The 21,380-nt window shown below is 36.1% G+C and overlaps 1 long non-coding RNA gene across 1 annotated transcript in view; it reads left to right on the top strand.

The window, feature by feature from the left end:
* Window positions 1-20,906, top strand: part of LOC116888866 — a 154,124-nt gene extending 133,218 nt beyond the window's left edge. Inside the window, exon 3 of the long non-coding RNA XR_004386351.1 lies at window positions 20,310-20,906. This is a non-coding gene — a long non-coding RNA (uncharacterized LOC116888866). The remainder of the gene's footprint in view (window positions 1-20,309) is intronic.
* The last annotated feature ends 474 nt before the right edge of the window (window positions 20,907-21,380 follow it).

A 21,380-nucleotide genomic window follows, 5' to 3' on the forward strand; every position in this document is an offset into this window, starting at 1 on the left:
GGTTTTTTTTTTTTTTTTGACCTCTTTTTCTTTCCTTCCTATTAAACCATGCAAATTTTTCACTGTATATATCTATATTTATGTAACTACATATAAAATATATTATGGTTTCCAATTTTGTTCTTATGGTTTTCTGTATGTACAAATATATGTGTCTCCCTTCTGTGTGTTTTTTTTTTTTTTTTTGCTTTTGCTTTTTGGTTCTTTTTTCTTTTTTGTATTGGATATTTTTTATTTACATTTGAACTTATTCCCATTCTGGGGGTTCCCATCATAACCCGCTATCCATCCCTTGCCCTACTTCCTATAGGGTATCTCCCCTCCCCAAACACTCCCTTCCCACATCCCTACCCTGACATTCACCTACACTGGGGGTCCAGCCTTGGAAAAACCTAGGGCTTCTCCTCCCATTGGTACCTATACATATGCTACATATGCAGCTGGAGCAATGGATCTGTCCATGTATATAGTCTTTGGGTAGTGGTTTAGTCCCTGGGAGTTCTGGTTGGTTGGTATTGTTGTCCATATGGGGTTGCAAGACCCTTCAGCTCTTTCAATTCTTTTTTCTAATTCCTCCAAGTGCGGTCCTGTTCTCAGTTCAATGGTTTGCTGGTAGCATTCTGTATTTGATACGTTCTGGCTGTGTCCCTCAGGAGACATCTATATCCAGTTCCTGTCAGCATGCATTTCTTAGCTTCATCAATATTATCTAGACTTTGTGGCTGTATATATATATATATATATATTCTGTATCCTCAGGTGGAGAAGGCCCTGTTCCTTCAGTCTTTTCTCCAAACTTAGTCTCCATATCACCTCTTATGTATATTTTTGTTTCCCCTTTTATGAAGGACTGAAGCATCCACACTTTGGCCATCCTTCTTCTTGAACTTCATGTGGTCTATGAATTGTATCTTGGGTAATTCGATTTTTTTGAGTTGATATCCACTTATCAGTGAGTGTATACCACATGTGGGTTTTTTGTCATTGGGTTACTTTACTCAGGAAGATATTTTCTAGTTCCATCCATTGACCTTTAAATTTCATGAAGTCATTGTTTTTAATAGCTCAGTAGTGTTCCATTGCATAGATGTACCTCATTTTCTGTATCCATTCCTCTGTTGAAGGACATCTGGGTTCTTTCCAGCTTCTGCCTATTATAAATAAGGCTGCTATGAACATAGTGGAGCATGTGTCTTTGTTGTTTGTTGGAGCATCATTTGGATATATGCCCAGGAATAGTATAGCTGGGTCCTCAGGTCCTCAATGTCCAATTTTCTGAGGAACCTCCAGACTGATTTCCAGTGTGGTTCTACCAACTTTCAATCTCACCAAGAATGGAGGAGTGTTCCTCTTTCTCTACTCCCTCACCAGCATCTGCTGTCATTTGAGTTTTTGATCTTAACCTATCTGACTGGTGTGAGGTGGAATCTCAGGGTTGTTTTGATTTGCATTTCCCTGATGACTAAGTATGTTGAAATTTCTTTAGGTGTTTCTCAGTCATTTGATATTCCTCAGCTGTGAATTCATTGTTTAGCTCTGTACCCCACTTTTAATAGGGTTATTTGGCTCTCTGGAGTCTACCTTTTTGAGTTTATGTATATTATGGATATTAGCCCTCTATCGGATGTAGGATTGGTAAAGATCTTTTCCCAATGAGTGTGTTGCTGTTTTGTCCTAATGACAGTGTCCTTTGACTTACAGAAGCTTCGCAGTTTTATTAGATCCCATTTGTCGATTCTTGATCTTAGAGCATAAGCCATTGGTGTTTTTTTGAGGAAACTTTCCCTAGTTCCTATATGTTCAAGGCTCTTCCCCACTTTTTCTTCTATTAGTTTGAGTGTATCTGCTTTTATGTGGAGGTCCTTGATCCACTTGGACTTAAGCTTTGTACAGGAAGATAAGAATGGCTTAATTTGCATTCTTCTACATGCTGACCTCCAGTTGAACCAGCACCATTTGCTGAAAATGCTATCGTTTTTCAATTGGATGGTTTTAGCTCCTTTGTCAAAAATTAAGTGACCATAGGTGTGTGGGTTCATTTCTGGATTGTCAATTTTATTCCACTGATCTACCTGCTTGTACTAATACCATAGAGTTTTTATCACTATTGCTCTGTAATACTGCTTGAGGTCAGGTCAGGGATGGTGATTCCTCCAGAAGTTCTTTTTTTGTTGAGGATAGTTTTTGGTATCCTGGGTTTTATGTTACTCCATATGATTTTGCAAATTGCTCTTTCTTTATGAAGAATTGAATTGGAATTTTTATGGGGACTACATTGAATCTGTAGATTGCTTTTGGCAAAATGGCCATTTTTACTATATTAACCTTGCCAATCCATGAGTATGGGTGATCTCTCCATCTTCAATTTCTTTCTTCAGAGACTTCAAGTTCTTGTCATATAAATTTTTCACTTGCTGTGTTAGAGTCACACGGAGGTATTTTAAGTTATCTGGGACTATCGCAAAGGGTATCATTCTCCTAAGTTTTTCCTCAGAATGTTTATCCTTTGAATAGAGGAAGGCTACTGATTTGTTTGAGTTGATGTTATACCCAGCCCCTTTGGTGAAGTTGTTTATCAGGCTTCGTACTGTGGTAGACCTTTTAGGGTCACTTAACTTATACTATCATATCATCTGCAATATGATATGATATTCATATTCCTTTCAAATTTGTATCCCTTTGATCTCCTTTTGTTGTCTAATTGCTCTAGCTCGGACTTCCAGTACTATATTGAATAAGTGGGGAAAGACTGGGCAGCCTTGTCTAGTCTCTGATATTAGTGTGATTGCTTCAAGTTTCTCTCCACTTAGTTTGATGTTGGCTACTGGTTTGCAGTACATGACTTTTACTATGTTTAGGTATGGTCCTTGAATTCTTGATCTTTCTAGGTCTTTTATCATGAAGGGGTGTTGAATTTTGTCAAATGCTTTCTCAACATCTCATGAGGTGATTTTATGTTTTTTTAGTTTGTTTATATAGTGGATTTCGTTGATGGATTTCCAAATATTGAATATTCCCTGGGGTAAAGCCTACTTGTGAGCATGATGGATGATCATTTTGATGTGTTCTTGGATTCTGTTTGCGAGAATTTTATTGAGTATTTTTACATCAATATTTATAAGGAAAATTGGTCTGCAGTTCTTTCTTTGTTGGGTCTTTGTGTGGTTTAGTTATGATTGTAATTGTGACTTCATAGAATGAATTGGGTAGTGCTACTTCTGTTTCTATTTTGTGGAATAGTTTGGACAGAATTGCTAGAGGTCTTCTATTAAAGTCTGATAGAATTCTGCACTAAATCCATCTAGTCCTGGTACTTTTTTTTTTGTTGGGAGAATTTTAACAACTGCTTCTATTTCTTTAAGAGTTATGGGACTGTTTAGATGATTATCTGATCCTGATTTAAATTTGGTAGCTGGTACCTGTCTGGAAAATTGTCCATTTCTTTCAGGTTTTCCAGTTGTGTTGAATATAGGCTTTTGTAGTAGGATCTGATGAATTTTTGAATTTTTTCAGATTCTCTTGTTATGTCTTCCTTTTCATTTCTGATTTTGTTAATTTGGATACACTCGTTGTGCCCCTAGGTTAGTCTGGCTAAGGGTTTATCTATATTGTTGATTTTTTCAAAGTACCAGTTCCTGGTTTTGTTGATTCTTTGTATAGTCCTTTTTGTTTCTACTTGGTTGATTTCAGTCCTGAGTTTGATTATTTCATTCCTTCTTGGTTGTATTTGCTTATTTTTGTTCTAGAACTTTTAAATGTGCTGTGAAGCTGCTAATATATACTCTCTCCAGTTTCTTTTCGGAGGTACTCACAGCTATGAATTTTCCTCTTAGCACTGTTTTCATTGTGTCCCATACATTTGGGTATGCTGTGCCTTCATTTTCATTAAATTCTAAAAAGTCTTTAATTTGTTTCTTTATTTCTTCCCTGATCAAATTTTCATTGAGTAGAGCATTGGTCAACTTCCATGTATATGTGGGCTTTCTGTTGTTTTCAGTGTTATTGAAATCCAGTCTTATTTCATCGTCATCTGTGAAGATGCATGGGATTATTTCAATCTTCTTGAGTCTGTTGAGGCCTGTTTTGTGACTGATGATATGGTCAATTTTGGAGAAGGTACCATGAGGTGCTGAGAAGAAGGCATATTCTTTTGTTTTAGGATGAAATATCTATAAATATCTGTTTAATCAGTTTGGTTCATGACTTCTGTTAGTTTCTCTATGTCTCTGTTTGTTTTCTGTTTCCATGATCTGTCTATTGATGAGAGTGGGGTGTTGAAATCTCCCACTATTATTGTGTGAGTGCAATGTGTGTTTTGAGCTTTAGTAATTTTTTTCTTTTCTTTTCTTTTTTTTTGGTTTTTTCTTAATGAATGTAGGTTCCCTTGCATTTAGAGCATAGATATTTAGGATTGAGAGTTCTTCTTGATAGATTTTTCCTTTGATGAATATGAAGTGTCCTTTCTTATCTTTTTTGATAACTTTTGGTCGAAAGTCTATTTTATTCAATATTTGAATAGCTACTCCAGCTTGTTTCTTGGAACTTTTCGCTTGCAAAATTGCTTTCCAGCCTTTTACTCTTGAGTAACTGCTATACAGTTAAGATTGCAAGAATTATATTAAAGAAGGGAAGGGAGAATGGACATCCTTCTCTTGTGTCCATCTTTAGAGGAAATGCTCTCAGTCTGTCTCCATTTGAAATAATGTTGGCTACAGGTTTGCTGTCTGCAGCCTTTATTGTTTGGAGGTATGCTACACAGACAGAAGGCAGGTCGTCTTTAGTCAAGTACTGTGTTTATCTTTGACTACTATCTAAGATGAAAGTGCTAAAAAAACAAATATTTGTAATAAAAAGATGACAGAATCTAAAATTTGATAAGGAAGCCAAGAGACCAAATAATAACCTAGTAAAACTAATTTTTATTTGTACCATCTTCTTTTTTTTATTAACTTGAGCATTTCGTATTTACATTTCAAGTGTTATTCCCTTTAAAACTATTTTTTCTTTTCCTCAAATCTGTTCCTATATTTACAATCGTCTATTTCAAGAAATTCTATTTTTTTCTACTGATTTACTTATATACTTGCCAGTAGAGTACTAGACTTTAAAGTTACTACCTGAAACCAAGTGCAGTGATTATTACCCCTTTTGTTTTCTCTCAAAATTGCTTCAGGTATTTTTGATTAAAAGCAATCTTTCTCCCTCATCAAGGACAATTCTCTTTAGATCAGACAGAGACCACTGCAAAAAACTGCTGGAGATCAAAATGAGGTTGTGGAGGCCAGCCCCAGTGGATACATCTATAAAACACATGTACCAAAATGTTAGGGAACACTACGGAAGAGGGACAGAAAAGATCGAAAAGGTCCGGAGGATCAGGGGAGATTGCTGAGATTCTACTAGGAATGTCAGAGGCTAAACCTATGAAGTCTCATCAACATGACTGCACAAGTGTGAGCTGGGTATGGGATGACAACAACTGACTTGCCTAAGTGCACGGGGATAAGCCCATGAAGTTTCAACCCTGCAGAAAGATCTGGAGGCAACTGAGGAAATCTAGGAGCAAGAGCGGTAGTCTTCCCAGGGAACAGCACTGATTGATTGATTATACAGTGCCAATGGTCAGCCTTTAACATCATAATACATAAGGATCATTTTGGGACTGAGCAAGTTATATTTGGGAATATCTCTCTCTCTCTCTCTCTCTCTCTCTCTCTCTCTCTCTCTCTGTTCATATGTGTATGCAAAATAGCAATTAGTACAAAAAGAGGCCATGAATCTGAAGAAGAGTGGGAAGGGTATATGGGAAGGTTTGAAAGGAGAAAAGGAGAGACATGTCTCAATTAAATTATAGCTTAAAAATTGGAATGATCTAGTTCTTATCTAAAATAACCTGGTTGGTACTTTGATGGAAGTTCAATAGAAATTAAAACTATATGTAAATTATCCCTTTTTACTATTTTTACTATTCTGACCCTAACACATCAACACAGTTAAGTATCATATAAGTGTTTTATTAGATTAAATCCCAGGTTTTCAAGCTGTTTTGAAAACCCTTTCCTACCTTCCTTTCCTTTCCTTTTCTCCTTTCCTTTCCTTTCCTTTCCTTTCCTTTTCCTTTCCTTTCCTTTCCTTTTTCTTTCCTTTCCTTTTCCTTTTCCTTTCCTTCCCTTTCCTTTCCTTTCCTTTTCTTTCTTTTCCTTTCCTTTCTCTTCCTTCCCTTCCCTCATCTCCACATCCTTTTCTCTTTTCATCTGCTCCCCTCTCTTGTGTGAAACAGGAACTAACAATTTACCCTCTACTCATCTCAAACTCCGCAATCTTCCTGTCTTTACACCTTAACTATTAGGATTACTGGTTACTAGTGTATGCTGCCTTGCCTGATACCTTTCCCACCCCTCCTTTTTGTCTTTATACATATATTTACTGAATAGGATTGTACATTCCACTCTGATGCCTTAGTGCTGTTTACATTCTTCTTTTATTATATTCACTGTCTTTATTACCTCTTGCTAACATCTCTCCTCAACCCATTTATCCAAGTCCTTAGTCATCACACATTTACATTCATAAAAGTTTCCCCTTCTTCTCTGAAGTCCTCCTGTGGAAGATAATACACAGACAAACCTTCTTTGGAGTTTGGTTTATTTCACTTAACATGATGGTGTCTAGTTCCATCTGTTTGTTTTTTCAATCAGTTTTGTTCTTTTGTTCTTTATCTTCTCTTTGGCTGAATAAAATTTTTCTTTGCCTATGGTAGGAGAGTTTTATTCTCTGATTTTATTGAAAATAATGTTCTGTGCCTTTTCTTTCTGTTCTCTGGGTTTATTTCCTTCCTCTATTTCTATTTTATAGATTTGGTCTTCTCCTGGTTTCCAAGATTTCCTGATTGTTTTCTTCTTGGATTGTTTTCAGTTTAACATTTTTGTTAATATGACCAAGGTATCTATTTCAATTTTAGTGTCTTTAATATCTGAGATTCTCTGCTTCATCTCTTGTATTCTGATAGTGCTTCTGAGGTTCCAGTTGGAGTTTCTAAATTACCATTTTTTTTAATCAATTTGAGTTTTCTTTAGTGACTCTATTTCCACTTTCATGTCCTGAACCATTTTATTTATTTCCTTCTACTGGTTATTTTCATGGGTTTCATTATTAGATTTATCCATATCCTCTTAAGGTCTTTGAGCATATACATAATAGATTGAAGTCTTTCTCTTGTGCTTTAGCTTATTGAATTTGCCAGGGGTCATTGTGGTTGCTTCTTAGCCATTGTTCTTTGCTGCGAAGAGACACCATGGTCATTTATTTGGGGGCTTGCTTTACAGTTTAGAGGCTTAGCCTATTATCATCATGGCGGGAAACATGGTGGAGTGAAGACATACAATGCTGGAGAAGGGCTGAGTGCTGCACCTTTTAACTGTAATCAGAGAGGGAGGAGAGAGAGAGAGAGAGAGAGAGAGAGAGAGAGAGAGAGAGAGAGAGAGAGAGAGGTTTGGGCCTTGTGGGCCTCATTTAGGCTTTTGCTATCTCACAGCCCAGCACCAGTGACATATTCCTTACGACAAGTCTATACATCCTAATCCTTCTAATCCTATCAATTCCTTCCCTTCGGTAGTGACTAAGCATCCAAGCATATGCTGAGCTTATGGGAGCCATTCTTTTTCAAGTCAACACAGGTTGGGGTCCTGGCTCTGGTGGAGGCATATTGTCCTAGCTGTTATTGAGTTTTATGCTGGCATCTAGGCATCTGGGTTTATAGGGAATACATTTAATGATTTTTATGAATTAAATAAGTCATGTACCACTGACAGAAATACTAGTGTGTTGTATCTGAAATTCTAGGTGCTAGAATCTGGTCTCATCTTTGTTGGATGTGTGTTCATTGGTTTCGGTTGACCTCTCTGCTCCTCAGGAGAATGTATTGGTTGTGGGTGGCCTAGTAGGGCAATGCTGCTGAGATCCTGCTCCATGTGGCCACTGGAGTCTCTGGTAGAACTGTTTCTAGGTATTTACTGCTGAAAAAAATGGGGATTGGTTAGGGATGGGGTCTAGAGGTTCCACAGGAGGGAAGGAAGCTTGGTATCCCACTTGGTATTCCCTATACCTTCTTGGGAATGGGGGCAGAGAGGGAGAATGCATAGCAGGTGGTCTGTTACTGAGATGGGTGATGAGAATGTGTGATTGGAATTAGAATTGGAGGACATAGGAGAGTGTGAAGATAGCCTACCTGATTCATTGGCACATGTGAGCAATGGATTTCTAGGGAGTACCTTGATGTTGGTAGCTATGGCAAATAGATGGGTTGGTAAAGAAGGCTGTAAGTGATGATCAAGATGATTCCCTGGAAATAGAGGTAGAAAGTAAGGAGAGGCCACAGGATGTGGTCTGCTATAATCCTGGGAATAAGGCTGTAATAGGAATTAAGGGACAGGAGGGAGAGTGAAGATTGCCTACATGATTCCTTAGCTAGTTGGGCCAGTGGATTTTCAGGGAGCACATTTAGTGATTTTCAATATTGAATCAGTCTTGTACCTCTGACACAAATGCTGCTAGGTCTTAATTTATACTGACTGCATTTATATATCTAAAATGGAATTGTTAACAGTTTTAGAACTCTTATTTTATCTGTATTTGAGAGGTATATTGGGCTGAAAATTTTTATTTCTCTGGTTGGGTAGGTAAGTATCTGCTTCTTAAAATAAAATGATAATTTTCTATTGTTGCAAGAAATTAAGTGGAGTTGGCTTTAATTTTTCTTTTACGTGCCTGTAGTTATTTTATGCTTTAGAATTAAGATTTAAGATGAAATCATATGTATTTATGGGGAGTTGTGATACTTTAGTACTTCTGTGCAGTAATGATCAAATCAATATAATTATCACTTCTCTTTTCTTAGCGGTTCATCATTACTTTGTGTTGAGAATCTTTAAGCTCCTCTAGCACTTTATAAGGCATGTAATAACTTACTGTAGGTAATGATTAAGAATGGATACTTCTCAACGGAAGACATTCAAATAGGCGGCACCTTTAAAAAAGAACATTAGCAGTCATTTAAATGCAGGTTAAGACTACCATGAGATACAATCTCATCTCAGTGTTTATGACCAAAACAGAACAAAAATAACAGATGTCAGTGAGGATTTGAAGAAAAGTTTGCCCTTATACACTGGTGTGGGAGTTAGTAGAGACAATACAGAAATCAGTATAACAATTCTTTGAGAAAAGAGAAATAGATTTTTTTATATTATTTACTTATATGTATTTATATTTCTTATATATATTTATTTATATTACTTATATTATTTATGTTATTTATATTATTCACTTATGGGTATATATCTAAAGGGAAAATTACTAATGCTATGCTTCTATGTCCGTGTTATTGAAATACTCTTCACAATAACTAAGATGTTTAATCTGCCTATATGCTCATTAATGGATGTATGATTCAATGAAAGGTAGTGTATGCACACAATGGTTAATCCATAAGAATGGACCACTAGGTATAATGAGAGAAATGGTGAGGCTTTGATAATGCTAAGGAAACATAAGTTCAGTTCCCATTTGGCTTGATAACAATATTCCTCATACCCAGGAGGGAAATTCCTCCTCCCTCCTCCCTCCCTCCCTCCCTCCTCCGTCCTCCCTCCCTCCCTCCTTCCTTCCTTCGTCCTTCCTTCCTTCCTTCCTTCCTTTCTTTCTTCCTCTCTCTCTCTCTCTTATTGATATTTTTATATACATTTTAGATGTTATCCCCTTTCCCGAGAAATTCTTAATTTATTATGTGGTCTTACCTATTACTACTACTACTACTACTACTACTATCATAGTAACTCATTACAACCCTGTGCATAGGGAAACTGAGGCTTTACTTTCTGCCCGAATTGGTGCCAAGTACCTTCCTAGTCTCCCATACTCACATGTTTTATAGTTAGACTAGAACAGTGTACTCTAACTTTTTATCTCTCGTTAAACTCTTTCCTACTTCTTTTGACTAGTAAACCAAGATTCTTTTTCATGATTTGTACCATTGACAACACTGGGTTATTAGTTCCTTTCGTACAACTCTGACTTAAACAGTGGGAAATAAAAACAGGTAAGGAATTCATTTGGAGCTTAGTGTTGATACTGGGTGCTTTCGTTTCTATCCTCTTCAGAATCATCTTATATTTGGGTTTAATGTGGTTCCTAGCATTGCAGTTGTACTTAAAGATGACGTAGGTAAGAACTTATCTGGGGAAGAGTTCGAGAAGCAGAATTTTTGAACTACTTTCTGCTAGCATCACTTTTATGATCATTTTTCTTCTGCTTTGCAAATAACTAATCCATTACCACTTCTTACACAAGGAGAGAGAAGACAAGTTCAGAGCAGAACAACGTGATACTAAGCACATGGTAGGACATTAAGGCTCAGTTAAAAATGTAAAAAATGGAGCACTGAGATGGGGCTGTGATGTTTTCTCTTTACTGAGGGGCGAGCATGCTCTAAAGGTATTATGCATAGGTGTATATAAAGAGACAAGAGGAAAGCGCCTGGCATGCACTGTTTAATACATAACATACCATCAATACTGTTTACCACTTCTTTCCCCTCACTACTTTGTAAGACTTGTGAGGGGAATACACTTTGTCTGACGTGCTTATTCATACATCTCTGGGGCCTAGAAGAGGGCCTGGCATTTACTGGGTTCTCAGTAAATATGTGTTGCCTAGTTGACTGTAGGAAGAATACATAACCTAGAAGAAAAATTTGAGTTACTTAAGGTCCCCTATATAATAACTAGGGACTGACAATTAAAATTTTAAAATTTGAATGTCAAGGGTTTGGATATTAACTACCTTTTTGTGTAGTAGTTCAAGTCAACATGTTCTCCTCTCTCACATAATACAAGAGCAAAACGGATCAAATTGACATGTATACATCGGAGTCTACTTAGTAAATGATGAGTTTGCAAGCTGGACATAGATACTGTGGTCAATTACCTACCCAACAATATTGGGGTTAATTTAAGCACCAACATCGTGGGCTTACCTCATTTAAAGTCAACAACAGAACTTCTGTTCAAAGCACCATTATTATCTGTGAGTTCTCAGTCATTCTGGTTAGCTTTAGAAGGATTCTCTCTGAAATACCAATATTAGTACCTCCAACAACTTGCCCAATGTAAAGGCAGGTTGGTGTATTTGCCAGGGGCAGAATAATGAAGTAAGGGTGGTGGATACAGAGAATATATCAGTTTCAAAAAAGAAAAAGATTCAAGAAGAAGCATCTGTCCTATAATTATAATTTGGGTCTAGCCTTTTTCTGAGTCTACCATTTTGCAATTTCTACTCTATCTATCTATCTATCTATCTATCTATCTATCTATCTATCTATCTATCTATCTATCTATCTATCTATCCATCCACCCACCCACCGATCTATCTATCTATCTATCTATCTATCTATCTATCTATCTATCTATCTATCTATCTGTCTGTCTGTCTGTCTGTCTGTCTGTCTGTCTGTCTGTCTGTCCGTCCTGCCTGTCTGTCTGTCTATCTATCTATCTATCTATCTCTCTCTCACTTTCTTCCAGTCCTGTATTCACCAACGGGAATTTTCTTCGACTATTCTTTCAATAGTAGTTACAGAACACTTGAAATATGTCAAGAACCAGGCAAGGTAAAGCAATACACAGAAAGTAGAGAGGACCAAAATATCTCACGGAGAACAAACTTGAGAATCAGATAATATGAGAACAAGTTGCCTCTGTAAAACCAAATCCCACTAAGATGAAAGACTATGTAAGAAATATTTCTATTTTCAGATATATACTTTTATTATCAATATTCTATTAAATGTTCATTGATTTATACTTTTATTTTCAATACATGTGAGCCAGGTGTGATGCAGAACACCTGTGATCCCAAAACTCAAAAGGTGGGGAAAGGACGATTATGAGTTCAGGGTTACTCTAGGTTAGCTAATTAGACTCTTTTACAAATGAAGAAAGAGAGGGAAGGAAAAAGGTGGGGGAGAGGAGTGAGGAAAATAAAGGAAGAGAGGAAAAAGAACAATAGAAAGGATTAAAATAAAGATATTATTGTCAGTGAGATGCTTCAGTGGGTAAAGGTGTTTGCCTTTAAATCTAATTCCTGATGATCTGAATTTGAGTCCTAGATATCTCGTCATCAAGAAGAGAGCCAACTTCTACAAGTTGTCCTATAACTTACATGTGTATGCTATAGTATATGCACAGAGACAAATACATTAATGAAAATACACTTAAATTATCATTAAAATACTTTAGTTTCAGTCCATGCCATTATTTTGTATAGGTATAAACATCACAACAGGAAGCTTATATTGATATAATTTTCTATAACTATCATATTTAGAATAACCCATTTTTAGCTGGAAACCCAGATGTCCTTCAACAGAAGAATGGATTCAAAAAATGTGGTACATCTACGCAATGGAGTACTACTCAGCTATCAAAAACAATGACTTCATGAAATTCCTAGGCAAATGGAATGAACTAGAAAATATCATCCTGAGTGAGGTAACCCAATCACAGAAAACCACACTTGGTATGCACTCATCGATAAGTGGATATTAGCCCAAAAGCTCGAATTACCCAAGATGCAATCCACAGACCACAGGAAGCTCAAGAAGAAGGATGACCAAAATGCGGATACTCCCACTCCTTAAAAGGGGAAAAATATCCATAGGAGGTGATGTGGAAGCAAAGTTTATATACAGCCACCAAAACTAGATACAATTGCTGAAGCTAAAAAAACGCATGCCGAAAGGGACTGGATATAGATGTCTCCTGCGAGACACATCCAGAGCATGCCCAATACAGAGGTCAATGCTAGCAGCAAATCACTGAACTGAGAACAGGACCCCGTTTAGGGGAATTAGAGGAAGGATTGAAAGAGTTGAAGAAGCTTGCAACCCCATATGAACAACAATGCCAATCAACCAGAGCTTCCCGGACTAAGCCACTACCCAAAGACTATACATGGACTGACACAGGGCTCCAACTGCATATGTAGCAGTGAATAGCCTTGTTGGGGCACCAGTGGAAGGGGAAGCCCGTTGTCCTGCCAAGGTTGGACCCCACTCAGTGCAGGGGAATATGGGGGGCAGTAAGGGGGATGTATGGAGGGAATACCCATATGGGGGAGGGAGAGGCTATGAGGGCTTATGGACAGGAAACCAGGAAAGGAAATAATAATAATAAAGATATATATCTAATAAAAATTGCTAAAATAATAAATATGATTACATCACCAAAAAATGGAATAACCCAGTTTTATGCGAACTTCTCTGTTTATCTCCATGAAATTTTATCATGTGAACAGACTCATGACTCAGCAGCCCAGTCAGGACACAGTAATTCAATAGCTGCAGGGATTCTCTTCTATAACAAAACCTACCAGGCCTTTTCACTTCTATTCTGTCTGAGATTTCTGGCAAACACTAACCTGATGTTCATCTATGGAAATCCTCATTTCAAGAATTTTTCTTAGTGGAAGTTTGTAACATATAACGTATTATGATTGATTGACTGATTTTTGAATTAGCCTAATTACTAGGAGAGCTATTCTAAGTTGTTTCATTTATCAATAAATCATTTCATTTTACTCTGGAGTAATATTCTACTTTATGAATACCTACAATCATCTGATGTTTAGTAACTTTCCTGCTCAAGAATATTAGGACTGTTTCTGGTTAGGAGATATTATGAGTAAAGCTTGAATAATGATCTGCAAAGTTTTTACATGGTCATGGAGTTTTAATTATGTTAAATAAATACTTAAGTGTACTCTTGCTGGATCATATGGTAACTGTGTGTTTATTTTCATAAGAAACAACCAAACTGTTTTGCAGAGTGTTTCTACCATTTCATTTCCCATGAAAATGCTGCTATTACCATTGATTAAAATACTTACAAATTTTAATTCTATGTATTAATGAGTGTTTGTATGAGTATGTGTGGATGGTGTGCACACATGAATACTGGGAAAGGGGATAACATTTGAAATGTAAATAAATAAAATATCCAAAATGTGATTAATTTAATCCAGTTTATCAAGTTATAATTTTATGGACTATGCTTTTGTGAATTGTCAGGGTAAAAAAATCTCATTCCTACAGCCTGAAGATTTTTCTTTTACCTTTTCTTGAATAGTGCAGTTTTTGGCTTTGCATTTAAGTCCATGATCCACTTCTAGACATTTTTTATGTGGTGGGATGTTCAGGTCAAATATTAGTTTCAAGGCTAAAAGCACTCAGTAGTTTCAGGACCATTTTTTGGAAAGGCTACCTATCTCCACCAAACATTTTTTAGGTTTTTGTTCAAAATCCTTTGGGCAAATTTCTATGAATTTGCTTCTATATTCTCTCTTCTATTCCATTAATTTAAATGTCCAAACTTCCACTATTGTAACAGAATGGGTATGTATACTTTAGTTATAACTATCATTTTAGTTATTTTCAGGCCTGTGCTTTTTCATATACATTTTAGAGTAAGCCTATCTATATCTAAAACAACACTCCTAGGAGTTATTTTATTTTTAAATACGTTTTAATTGAATAAAATTATCCCTTTTCTCATTCCCTATCCTCCCTCCAGCCCCTGATAGCTATTTATTTTCAAGACCTTCTCATGTCCCCCCACTGTCAAATTGATAGTTTTGATTTTTATTATTGTTACATAAATATATAATGTATATAGACATGTGTATAGTATATATACATATTAATATATATACACACAGATACACACACCTACATAATAAAGAGACTCTTCACTGGCAGAGGCTAATTCTCCTTTTCTTAGGAGTCATGAGTTGCTTGTGGCACTTTTTCGAGATGTGGGACCCAGAGAAAATGTCTCCCCTCCACATAATATGTCCATTAACAGTGCTACCATTCTGTTCTTGTTTATGAAGCTATTTCTAGGAGAAATTGTTTCAAACCAGACTTTGTAGTATTCTGGCTCTTAAGTCTTTCTGCTTCTTCTTGCTCAATGTTCCCTGGACCATACATACATTAATGGCAGCAGTTGTGAGGTAGATGTAGCCATTGGAGTTGAGCTTCCCACACTCTGTTGCTCTCTGCATTGTGTCTAGTTGTGGATTTCCTATGATGCTCTTCATTTACTGCAAAAATAATATTTTCTTCATATGAGGGGCTACAGTTATTTGTGGTATAAGGATACAATTTAGAAGGCCATGGTTCTTCAATATTTTCCTGGTTTCTGTGGTTACACTGTGTTTTATAGTTACATCTAAGGATTTGGAGGTCTGGGTATTGCCTCTGTGAGTATAATAATTTTTAGGTTCATCCATTTACCTGCAAACTTCATGATTTCTTTTTCCTTTACAGCTGAATAGTATTCGATAATATGTGTCCACCATATTTTCATTAGTTACTAATCAGCTGAAAGGCATTTAGGTTGTTTCCATTTCCTGGTTATTGTGAATACATCCAAAATGAACATTGATCAGAAAGTACCTATACCATAGGATGTTGGGCATATTCCAAGGGGTGATATAGCTAAATCATACACCCAAAAGACTCAACATCTTATTTCAAGATACTCACTCAGCATGTTCATTTTTGTTGTTATTGAAGGTCTCTATATTGATTTCCAGAGTATCTGGCCCAAGTTACATTCTCAACAACTGTAAATGAGCATCTCAATTTTTCTATAGCCTCCCCAATGTTTGTTGTTAATTGTTTTGTAGATCTTAGCCGTTCTGACTAGAGTAAGATGAAATCTCAAACTTGTTTTAATTTGTATATCCCTAACTAATAAGGATGATGAACAGTTTTTGAAGTATGTCGCAGTTTTTAGTTCTTCTCTTGAAAACTATGTTTAAACATAGTTTTAAGTATTTTTAAAATTGGATCATTTGTTTTTTTTATTTTTGTTTAGTTTTGTTTTGCATTCTTTGTATATTCTGGATATTAATCCTCTGTCAGATGTATATCTGGAAAAGTTCTCTCCCATCCTGTGGATTTCTTATTTTACTTGATTGTTTACTAAGTTGGTCAGAAGAGCTTTAGTTTTATGAAGTCCCAAATGTCTATGTTGGCCTTAATTCCTTGGCAAATGCATGCCTATTTCAAAAGTGCCTTATGATAATGATGTCTTAAAGAGTCCTCTCTATACTTTTTTCCTGTCATTTTCCCTGTTTGACATTTCATATTGCGGTCTTTGATCCACATGGAAATCATTTCTGTTCATGGTGCTAGGTATGGATTTAATTTCTTACTTCTGCATGTAGACATCAAGTTTCTCCAGTATCATTTGTTGAGATTGCTATTTTTCCAGTATATGTTTTAAATTTTTTGCTTCTTTGTTAAATATCAAATAGTTATAATTGTGCTTACTCATGGTTGAGTCTTCTATTTTATTCCTTTGGCCTTCATGTCTATTTTTGTGCCAGTAAATATGTTGTTTTATAACTTGAAGTCTGAAATAGCAGTCCTTCCAGTATTCTTTTTGTTCTGGATTGGCTTGTGTTTTCTGGTTTCATTATTTCTGTGAAGAATGTTGTGGAAATTTTGATTTGGACTGAATGGAACCTATAAATTGCTTTTTCATTGAGTAGCCATTTCACAATATTAATTCTACCAATCCATAAAGACCCGATATGTTTCCATGTTAGAATTGTTTCAACTCAAACTCGATCAACTTGGGAAAACCTGAGATTTTGAGTCCATGAACATGGTATGTTGCTTTGTTTACTTAGATCTTTGATTTTTATGAGCATTTTGTAGATCTCAATATATAATCGATAACTTAGTAATTCATTTTTGTTGGACTAAATGTAAATCACACACACACACACACACACACACACACACACACACACATATATATATATATATATATACACACACACACAACTGTATTCTTTAATGTTTTAATCTAAGTTTTTTAAATCATCAGATTTCAGGCTAACACACTTACAGCACTTGATATGAAAGTTGATTTGCCAGGAATGGGGTACAATTTCATCACATTAAAATAAAACCCCTCCAAAACATGTGTGATACTTTTGTCCAAAGGTTATACATATTATATTGTCCCCCAACCATTCTTGCACGTAATTGAGGGCCTTGTACAAAATCATTAAGGTGACCCTGTTGCTGGGTATAGTGGCAAATGTATGAAATATAATTTCATAGTTTGAGAGGCAGAGACAATACATTTTCAAGTTTGAAGTTAGTAAGATCTATATAGTAAGACCCAGGCTAGCTGAGGCTCTGCAAAGAGAACTTTTTGCAAAAACATCGTTTAGAAAAGACTAAACTTGTAAAAGATTTATTCATCCTTAAGAACTCACAAAATTAAAGTTATAAATAGATTCAGGGGAATACTACTGAAACAATTCAGTGTAATTAATATCTAAGTTTTACTATTTTTTCCTTTAAAATTGGAGCATGCCATAGGATTGTTTTAGAAAAGTATCTATACAAAGTAAAATTGAACACGAATTCATTGTTATTAATGTAATAAAACAGATTGATTATGTAATTTCATTTCTCAAAATTATAGTATACTTAGATCTCAGAACAGGTTTGTTGATTAAAAATTCACACCCTCACAGATAGCAATGAATAAAGTGATCTACATTAATTTCATCATAGAAATGTTATACTCACACTTATAGAAAGATACTTTATTTTAAAATCAATGTATTTAGTCTATTTTGATCAGAAGCCCATCTCTACTATTTGTTTGATGCTATGAAATTGTGAAATACCTAGATTAGTGACCAATGAACAGGATAAACATTGACCAGAAAGATCATGGAGTGTGGGATGATTGCATGTTACGATACTACAAGGGGCTGAGGCTTCTGGTATATCCTTCGTAGATGTAGGTCTTGGTTTTTATATTGCTTCTACATTCCTGTGTTACAATGATTTGAATGTTGTCTGCATAGGATCGATATTGGGGCTTTCCATGCACATAGTTTGAATCTTTATTGACTAGCTCTGTTCCCCTGGAGTATAAGGGGACGCATGTCTTTAGGTAGGAACATCTGTGATGAGCTGATTTCCTTTAACCCTTCAGAAATCAAAGACTTCATCTGTTAAAGATTACCAGTGAAAGTATTATACAATCATTGGAAAGGAAATGTTTGTGCTGTTTACTCTTCCCAATTTGCTCTCCAGCTGTGTTATGCCATTCACTAATCTTCATGGCAATTCTAATTTCTATTTCTTTCATTAAACTGCTTATCTATGTGCCAAAATCCTGAAATTTTGTTATCACTTCTGATTGTAGTTTATTTGATCTTTTAGAAATTGTTGAAGATGACTATGTCCTCCTTCCTAAAATACTGACCTTTAGAACTTTGCGGTACTTCGTCCTACCATGTCTCTTCTTTACTGATTTATGTCTGCAAATTTGTTCTCCACCTCTTTCCATGACCTCAAGTAGTTGGGCTTGTCTAGGATTTAGTTGTGGTCTAATTTTTTCCTCATCTATAATCATAAACATAGACAACCTCACTCAAGTTTTTAGCTTTTGTGTCATCCTATGTAATGATTCTTTATTTATGCTCTTGTTCCCCAGAACTATATCTTACTGACTCCTTACACTCTTAACTAGATATCAGAAACATAACATTCTCACAGCAGTTTGCTTGATCTGGTCCTCTATTCCTCTTATGGCCTTGGTTAATTCTAACTGTGATGTATATTTTTTCCATCTGGTTCGATTGGCCCTGTTATAGATCCAAGTTCTTAATACTAGATCTAAATAATTTGATGTTTAATCTGTCTTCAGACTCCTTCCACTTTACCACAGGTTGTATTTCTTCAGAATCCTTTTCCCAGTGTCTGCTGATAACACTAGTTCAGGCTACCATTGTTTCTCACTTAAACTACTATACTCACTCTCTTTGATGCTTTCTTAGTCCACCCTTACTTATTTTTCTCACAAACAACCTCAGGATTAAGCTTTTCTTCCTTCCTTCCTTCCTTCCTTCCTTCCTTCCTTCCTTCCTTCCTTCCTTCCTTCCTTCCTTCCTTCCTTCCTTCCCAATTAATACCAAACAGTAAACTTTTATTGTTGCTTATGGAGCAGACAATATATGAAAGAGGTGCTCTGTGCGTAATACATAGAAACTTTATACAATTTTAAAGGCTTGGTGAGATGGCTCAAGGGCAGGGCTATTCATGCCCATCAGTCTGACTAACAGAAACTGATTTCCAGAACTCAGGCTGGACTTTTCAATGCTGGCCCAGTTATGTTTCAATCATTGAAAGGCCACAGATTTCTCTAAAGCCAGAGTGAATCACCCTACATCGCTTTCGCTGGTCCACTGAGTTCCAGCTTCATCCTTTTCTCACCACACCATCTCACCTTAAACAGTATTTCCTTGGAGGCATCTCTTGATTCTCACCCTGCTGAAAATTATTCTCTTAACCACAACTTTCCCAACTCTATTACATTATTTTGTTTCACTTTCTTTTTTGTTATTACAGTATGCGGTAGCATTCAACTTACTTTGGGTATGAAAAAAATTTACCAAATGGATGTGATAGATTAAGGGATTAAAAAAATATAACCATGTATTTTTGAGAAAAAGGCTAAATTTGTTACTCTAAATTCACTATTTGGAGGTTGCATCAATGCTTACAGTCAATCATTTCCAGATAGGTTACAGCAATGATTTAGGAAATATTGATGTTTCACTAATAAAGTTATTTTTCAAACAAAACAATACAGTAATCTTCATATATTAAACACATAAAAATCGTCTTGGTTAAAGAGGTATTTATGGTCGGTAGTAAGACACTGGCATCAAGTTTCCCTTTCTTGAGAAGCACCTATGACTCAGCTTGGAATCATAATACTCTAAACATTGCATGATTTATTGCATTCAACATTTCATAAAAGTGAATTCAGGGTCACTATACTGGGCTCTACTTGTGTGCCTCATACACATTCTAAATATATATTTAGCAACAATAATGGATACCAGAGATGCTATATTAATTGACCCCATTTATTTGCATGGCCCGAGAACATGCCCTACTGAGAAAGTTATTAGACTAGGACGCTGTTCATTTTGCCAAGAAGGGGACCTTGCGGTATTAAGGTGAAAGGTTAAATTGGAGCATTTATTTCAAAGCCAAGGGAGATTATCCTTGAAATGAATGGATGATACCCTAACTGTAAATCACCATTAGTTAAGGGGAAGTTCAGTGGAGAAGGTCAACAAATAATGGTTTGTTTGTAAAAGATGTTCATGTTCCTCTGTTTCCTAATAAATCATTGGTGTTTTTACAGATGATGGTTTCTGCAGTGCTGGGAGTGTGGACTATTCGAAGTAGACTAATTCAAGAAACATGTTTGATCTGAAAAGTCTCATTAATCACTAATTATAAGGTCAGACATATTTATATTTGTAGTGTCCATCCTTTCTAACAGTTGGTAGTTATAACATCTGATTCTCTGATTGCTCTAATTTTGTCATTAAGCAATGAATTAAAATATGAAATCCCTAGGACTGGTGATATAGGTCCATGGTAGACAGCTTGCCTAGAATATACGAAGTCCTGTGTTTACTTAGCAACACTAAAATGTACTAAGGTAAGAGGTAGGATACGAAAGCTCTTCATTAAGATTATTTCCAGGGACCAGGGTAATATTCACTCTAAATGATCATTTAGAGAGACTGAAAAATAAGAATAGCTGTCATCTTTCTATGGCACTAATTAACTGGGGATCCTAACGAACTGAGAAAATCAGCTTCAGTAAACTGCTGGAAAACGGATCAAGTCTCATTGCAAATGCAGACTCTGACAATATGAGTATAAGCATTCAGGTCAATTTTCAGGCCAGACCCTGACTCGTGGAACATAGTTCAGTTGCATTAGAAAGTCTTTGGTAAACAGATTAGTTTTCATCTCACTGAAGAACCTTCAAGATGGGCTATGTGGCCAAGCCCCAGCATGACAGCACAGCCAGAAGGGCTATGCTGTTTGTTCTGTCCTGATATCTTCTGTTATCAGTTCTCAGAAGACTGTTCTTGGGTTTCTAGTGACAGTAACATAGCTCTTCTTGCCCATCACCCCCCAGACGGGTGTATTAAACATGTCTTCACAAACAGGATCGACTTAGCTGTAAGATTAGCCTGATTTCCAAAATGAATGAATGTTCAGTGCAGCTATGTGCTCTCGTCTCCACCCACTCTGGTAACCAAGCACAGATACCCAGAGAAGACACTGCTATGTGGACAGGCAGTGAAGCTGTCTTCAAAATTTCCAGGCAAAATTGAGAAGAGGTGTTCTGATATGTTCAGAGACACACGAAGTCATTTGACTTTAAACATTTAGTCTTTTTACTTGTCTTTCTGAA

The sequence above is a fragment of the Rattus rattus genome, chromosome X (genome assembly GCF_011064425.1).
Source record: "Rattus rattus isolate New Zealand chromosome X, Rrattus_CSIRO_v1, whole genome shotgun sequence".
In the NCBI taxonomy this organism is placed as follows: domain Eukaryota; kingdom Metazoa; phylum Chordata; class Mammalia; order Rodentia; family Muridae; genus Rattus; species Rattus rattus.